This window comes from Camelina sativa, chromosome 1 (assembly GCF_030686135.1).
Source record: "Camelina sativa cultivar CO46 ecotype springtype chromosome 1, ASM3068613v1".
Lineage (NCBI taxonomy): Eukaryota > Viridiplantae > Streptophyta > Magnoliopsida > Brassicales > Brassicaceae > Camelina > Camelina sativa.
The window spans coordinates 15,247,026-15,254,533 of record NC_141880.1 but is presented as its reverse complement, the minus strand read 5'-3'; the positions used below and the strand labels follow the sequence as shown (position 1 = coordinate 15,254,533).

General features: G+C 39.0%; 2 pseudogenes; one reads left to right on the top strand and one right to left on the bottom strand.

The window, feature by feature from the left end:
- Nucleotides 1-1,676: 1,676 nt before the first annotated feature.
- On the top strand, nucleotides 1,677-3,584 carry LOC104792429 (3-ketoacyl-CoA synthase 9-like; annotated as a pseudogene).
- Nucleotides 3,585-4,833: 1,249 nt separating this feature from the next.
- LOC147949958 (putative F-box protein At2g16290 pseudogene) lies at nucleotides 4,834-6,333 on the bottom strand (annotated as a pseudogene).
- Nucleotides 6,334-7,508: the final 1,175 nt, after the last annotated feature.

Genomic DNA, 7,508 nt, shown 5'->3' with positions numbered 1-7,508 from the left:
ACACCCGTGTGGGTGAGATTCTCTAACTTACCGGTGAGTTTTTATCATAAGGCGATCCTGATGGGAGTAGTTGAGGGGGGGGGGGTTGGGTAACCCATTGCGCGTTGATGAGAACACACTTAGCTTTGAACGAGGTCGCTTCGCTAGGGTTTGTGTTGAAGTGAACCTGAGGAAGCCACTGAAAGGGACCATACTGATCAATGGTGAGCGGTATTTTGTATCTTACGAAGGCTTATCGGAAATCTGTTCCACTTGTGGGTTGTATGGGCATACAGTGCATACGTGTCCTCAGAAGGTGGTTGAGGGTGGTGCTAGATCGGTGCTAGTGAGCAGAGGTACGACGGTACCGCCGAGGGCTCCAGATGTGGGAGCAGAGCGTAGTGTATCAGGCGATGGGTTTACGCCGGTTAGGAACCCTGGCCGGAGAACCGGTTCACACTCGAATCAGGTTACCTTTTCGGCTGGTGGATCACAAGGCGAACATGGAAGGAATTTACGTGAGATCCGGGGGAATAAGGCAAGTAAAGATATTGTTATCTCTAATAGATTTGGTCAGTTGGAGACAGACCTTGTTACCACAGAATTACGGGATGTCGCGATCTCTCCAGGGGCGAATAAGGAAAATGTAATATCGTCGAATATTCCCATGATTGGTGAGGAAGTTATTGTTGGGAAGGTAGGATTCGTTGGGGATGTAGTGGGGTAGGGGCAAAGTGCAGCGAGACTAATAGACGAGTGGGTGGGAGTAAGCCCAGTACGGTTAATGGGCCTGGAATGGGAATCTGCAGACCCCTGAAGCCTTGTGTGAGCTGCAACGGAAGCTCAAAAAATGGAACAGAGAAGTTTCAGGTGATGTACAAATGAGGAAGGACTAACTGGTGGCGGATATCTCTACACTTCAAGATTTGTTGGACAGGAATCCGACGGATGTTCTGTTGCAGCAGGAGGAGATTATGGTGGCAAAACTCAAAGCAGTTTTGGAAGAAGAGGAGTTGATTTGGTTTCAGAAGTTCAGAGAAAAATGGATTGCTTTAGGAGACAGGAATACGACTTATTTTCATGCCTCCACTATTATAAGACAGCGTAGGAACAGAATTGAAATGCTCAAGAATAATGAGGGAACTTGGATTATTGAAAAGCAAGAGTTAGAGGACTTGGCGGTTGCTTTTTTACAAACGGCTATACTCGGTGGAGGATATCGAACCAGTGGTCCCCAGATTGTCACAAATTGGCTTTCCATGTTTAACACAGGAGGAATGTGTCCGGTTAAAGCCAAGCGTGTACATATCCGTCTCATGCTTTGTTTGTAGATTCTTTTCCTCCCAATTGGCTCACATGAATTGATCTTTTTGTTGACAAAAAAAAAATAAATAAATAAAAGCACACCACATTCATATGAACAAAAAAAAAAAAGACTATACCACCAATCTCTCACATTAAAGTTTTGAGTAAATGCAGATATGTGTTTAATTTGGTTTTGGATGTTGATACCCCAAAAAGATTGAGTTGGCAAATTTATTATACTCACTTCCTACTTACTTGGAATTGACCCTAAATAAATTGCTAGCTAAAGATCACACATTTAATTTTACCTTATATCATTGATATATGTCACTCGTGAATAACAAAAAATACTATACCTTTTTGGCTCCTATTTATTTAGGGTCACACACACACAACAAAAAGGTTAAAAGAAAGGCCAAATAATACAAAACCAAAAACACTTTTTGTTCTCTCTCTCTCTAAAAAACACAACTTTTCGACAGATCAACTGTTCTCTTCTTCATACGTGTTCATCAATGGCGTCACTTCACTGATTCAAAAGTCCTATCAAACCCATTTCTCTCTCAATCTCTCGTTTATACACACAAACATCTTCTGAATCAGAAAGGTTACATTTTTTTGTTATTGGAAGCCACCACAAGCCATGGAAGCTGCTAACGAGCCCGTCAATGGCGGATCCGTACAGATCCGAACGGAGAACGAAAGACCAAAGCTTCCTAATTTCTTACAAAGCGTCAACATGAAATACGTCAAGCTAGGTTACCATTATCTCATTACTCATCTCTTCAAGCTCTGTTTGGTTCCTTTAATGGCGGTTTTGGTTACAGAGATCTCTCGATTAACAACTGAAGATCTCTACCAGATTTGGCTTCACCTCCAATACAATCTCGTAGCTTTCATCTTCCTCTCTGCTTTAGCTGTCTTTGGCTCCACCGTTTACATCATGAGCCGTCCCAGATCCGTTTACCTCGTTGATTACTCTTGTTACCTTCCTCCAGAGACTCTCCAGGTCAACTATCAGAAGTTTATGGATCACTCTAAGCTGATTGAAGATTTCAATGAGTCTTCTTTAGAGTTTCAGAGGAAGATTCTTGAACGTTCTGGTTTAGGAGAAGAGACTTATCTCCCTGAGGCTTTGCATTGTATCCCTCCACGTCCAACGATGATGGCGGCGCGTGAGGAAGCAGAGCAGGTAATGTTCGGTGCACTCGATAAGCTTTTCGAGAATACCGAGATTAACCCTAGGGATATTGGTGTCTTGGTTGTCAACTGTAGCTTGTTTAATCCTACACCTTCCTTGTCAGCTATGATTGTTAACAAGTATAAGCTTAGAGGGAATGTTAAAAGTTTTAACCTTGGTGGGATGGGGTGTAGTGCTGGTGTTATCTCTATCGATTTAGCTAAAGATATGTTGCAAGTTCATAGGAACACTTATGCTGTTGTGGTTAGTACTGAGAACATTACTCAGAATTGGTATTTTGGGAACAAGAAGGCCATGTTGATTCCGAACTGCTTGTTTCGTGTTGGTGGTTCGGCGATTTTGTTGTCTAATAAGGGTAAAGATCGTAGACGGTCTAAGTATAAGCTTGTTCATACGGTTAGGACTCATAAAGGAGCTGTTGAGAAGGCTTTCAACTGTGTTTACCAAGAACAAGATGATAATGGGAAGACTGGTGTTTCTTTGTCGAAAGATCTTATGGCTATAGCTGGGGAAGCGCTTAAGGCGAATATAACTACTTTGGGTCCTTTGGTTCTACCTATAAGCGAGCAGATTCTGTTTTTCATGACTTTGGTTACGAAGAAGTTGTTTAATGCTAAGCTGAAGCCTTACATTCCTGATTTCAAACTTGCGTTTGATCATTTCTGTATCCATGCTGGTGGTAGAGCTGTGATTGATGAGCTTGAGAAGAATCTGCAGCTTTCGCAGACACATGTCGAGGCATCGAGAATGACACTGCACAGATTCGGAAACACTTCTTCGAGCTCCATTTGTATGAGTTGGCTTACATTGAGGCTAAAGGAAGGATGAAGAAAGGAAACCGGGTTTGGCAGATTGCTTTTGGAAGTGGGTTTAAGTGTAACAGTGCGGTTTGGGTTGCTCTGCATAATGTCAAGCCTTCGGTTAGTAGTCCGTGGGAACACTGCATTGACCGATATCCGGTTAAGCTCGACTTCTGATTCAGTTACAAAACCATTAGTTTGTCATAAACGTGGTTAGACTCTGTTCTTTGTTCCTGTTTTTAAAATGGTTCAGTTCTTGTGTACTCTTTAAATGTGATGTTTCTTGACTATTACCCTCACCTTTTGTTCTATGGCTTTTCGAATCGATACACAGTTGCGTAGAACTTTATATATACCAAAAAAGATTGGTACTTTATGAGAATCATGTAACAAAGTTAAAGCAAAGGTAAAAAGCTCTTTGACAAACCTAGAATCCTAGATATGATCTCAAACACATTATTAGGACTTGATTTGTGTCCAAGCAAAAGAAATCTTTACAATAGTAAACCCACATTTCCAAAAAGAAAAGGACAGTCGATTATTTGCTGGCAATCTCGAGATCCAAATGTGTGTTTTAGTGTCCCTATCTTCTAGTTGGCGATTATGACAATGATCAGATAACGAACCAAACATAAAATCTCTTGGGTAATTATCATCATTACTACGTCAGGTTCCCTAATATATAATAACAAGATAAGTATGCCAATTTATAAACCAAAACCATGGGTTTAGAAATTCATTAAAATCTCTATAGATACATATCAAAAACAAAAATTTAAAACGCAAAAGATTTGTACTATTAAGGGGATGAATTAAATTATAGTAGGTTTTTATGGTTGGTATTATAAAAAGTAATAACACATCAGTGCCGGGGCTCTTGTACCAAGCAAGCATATCAAGCACAAACTTGTGGCTCCAAAATTTTTTTGAAGATTAAAGCTACTTTTGTGAAAGCAATGCTAAAATATCTTCTTCTTCTTTTTTATTTATTTATTAGAAAATAGAAAGCAATGCTAAACTAATTTTTGAACAAAAATCCAAAAAAAAAGGCTAATTTTTTTTTAGTGGGAAAAGTTATATAATAATGTAGTTGAGATGACCCATATAAGGTTGTGTCTTACCGCAGAGGCTAAAAGGTCGTTAGCTCACAATGAATCAATCTAGTTTGATACATGGACTTTTAGAGTCTTAGACCACCACCATCCATATGCTATAGAGAAATAGAAACAAAATACGTATAAGAGACCTCTCTCGTTAGCTCACAATAATTTTGCTGAAGATAATTGTTAACATCATAAAAAAAATTTAGGGAAGATAAAAGAACAAAATTGAAAATGCCAAAACTTGAAGTGACTATTGTTGTTGCATGAACCGGGTTTGGTAAAATGATATGTGATGCTTCTTTAGTTCTTTTAAATCAAGAATGTTATGAATGGGTTACTGAAATGAGTTGAAACTTTCCAAATAAAAGTTTCATGGAACTAATACAAGCACTCAACAACCAAAGAGTAACAAAGTTGAAGACACGATTAAGAACCTCATTCAAATTTACTTGATATATGATAAGGTGCCAACTACAGGATTTTGTATTGTCACAATTCCACATGACTGCGCGGATTCTTCATTTTCGCCGAATGCACCCAAATAGCCTTGCATTCGGTAGCCGCCGTACTGGTCTTTCTGGCTCCTAAGTCAAAAGAAAAGGATTCTTCTCTCAGAGATGTTTTTTTGGTTCAATGAACACAATGCAATTCCCTTTCATTCCCGGAAGCGCCTTTGAGGAATAGCAGAGACTCCAGTCATTTCCAAGAAACACGACTCGATCCTCTAAGTCACTAACCCGAACCCATCTCCTTTGGTGTTCCTCTACGAGCCTAAACAATCTGAACCATGTATGCATATAGGCATCACAATACCTTCCTGGCGTAAACCTCTGCACCAGTAACAGCTGCTCGTATCCTGATACAACCAATCTCTCATCAAAAGTTTCATGAGACTGTGTGACTGAACTAATCTCCGTATAACTTTGAATGAGGATTCGATAACAAAGACATGTCCCCGTCTACTCATATCAACAACATAAAACTTGCCTTTGAATGAAACTATATCTCTATATGCTTTAAACCGACCATGGAGTAGAGTCCACTTCTTGTCACAGTTTCGGTACATCATTAAATCCCCCAACACTCCCGCTACAAGCCTACAAATGCGAAATCTCTACCGTCTTCACCATCCAATGGAAGAAATGCAACTCTCTTGCAATAACTCTCACGTCGTGTTCTATAGCATCTCATTGTTATAGCATAGAATTCTACCTATATACAAAAAAAATTATAATCAAATTGGCAAAAGAAACAAAGTTGTAAAAGCAGGTAAAAGTTAAAGAAAAACAACCTTGTAGTAATGACCCAAGGAGATGACTTGGGAACTAAGAGTGTTGAGAGTTATTCCCTATGTATACCTATGAGTAGTTTCTAAACGGCGACAACAACCTTTGTTTATCGGATTTTTGCTCCCTTATACTTGCCAACAAATAATCATCCCCAAAAAGGGTCTCAAATCTCAAGAGAAAAACTGGAATTTGTTGTTAATTGGGTTTGACAAACACATAACATTGGGCCTTATTGGGCCAGACGAAAATAGCAAAGGAGAACAAGATGGTTTAGATGATGCACACTCTTGTTGTTGTATCTCTTTGATCCTTGTTCTTCTTATGCCAAAATCTATAAACCAAGAAAAACATTACGAGTTAGTGGTGTGTGTAACCTCTTTCAAATTTTTGTGTGTTGTTTCCTTTACAAGCAACTAATTCTTACTCTTTTAATTCAACACTTGTTTAGTATGCAGTGCTCATCCCCGTCAAAACGAGGGTTGTCATTGAAAATGGGAAGAAGGCTTTTTCCCTAAGCGGTTGATATAACTTTGTTGAGGCAGAGCAGACCACCACAAGCTGCAGATAGATCGGATGTGGATAATCTCAAAACATGTCTCAAAACGACCAGAAATTAGTTCCAGTATGTCTTTGGGAAGCAACGACCAGACTGCCATGGTTAGATTCACTACTTTGAATAGTGTAGATTCAAAGAAGATGAAGATATAGAATAAGTGTTTTGTTTATGCTCTTAACTAAGACACTCAAGGATGTCAGAAAGAATACAATTTTAACTAATCTTATCTGTCCATAGTATTATATTATCTAGAAAGACAAAATTAGAGTATAGCAATAGAAAGACTAATATTCATATATAAGAGAAATATTAAGACAAGATTAAAGATATAACACGTCACGGGTTTACTTAGTAAATCATACATGCTTTTTGCTGGGTTTGGCAAGGGCACAACTCCACAAGACATCAAAGATTCACCATTTGCAACGAACGCGCCCACGTAGCCTCTAAATTCACTAATTAAATGCTTTACTGGTCCTTGTTCTTAAATCAAACATAAGATACTACCGTCCATCGAATCTAGAACACAAGGCTGTTTACTTTTGCACCCAGAAGCTTTTGTACCGTAATATGTTTTGTAAGTGCGGATGAGGTAATAATAAAGTGCAGAAAGTAAATAACACAAGAACTTTATTAACGAGATTCGTTTTTTCCTACTCCTTGGGACCACGTCCAGATTTCGGTTCCAGTAGAACAAGAAAGCAAATACAACCTATTCGCAAACGCGTAAATCAAGCACAACCCTCTTAATTCACCGCTTCGTTCTATAACATGAAATCTTAAGGATTAATCTCTACCCTTAACTAAACTCACACTGAGCCTAGATTCAAACCAAGATAACCTAATCTTGGGCTAAACACCCCATGAGCCTAGGCTTCAGATCTTCAACTCTCTTGAGCAACCTTCACACACACGGCACACCGACAAACAAAGAAGCTTGAACAACACAAGCACCAAACCGCGAAACTAAGCCGCACACAAACACAGAAAGCTCCCTAGAATTTATCTTTATGCCTCAGCTCTCTTACTTCTCTAGGACGTGCCCAACACCTCCTTATATATCCATCAATACTTCCTAATCACCATAGGAGAAGATTTCCAAATTTCATAAGAAAATGACTTTTTCCTTTTTGCTATTTTCCTTTTCATTGTAAAACTCCAATTTAATCAACCCAATAAATAGTAGTTTTCCTCTTCAATTCATCCTCAAACCGTCCTTCAATATTGCTTTCTCAAACCTTCTAGAAATTTCTCACGCACATAAAAAAATAACAA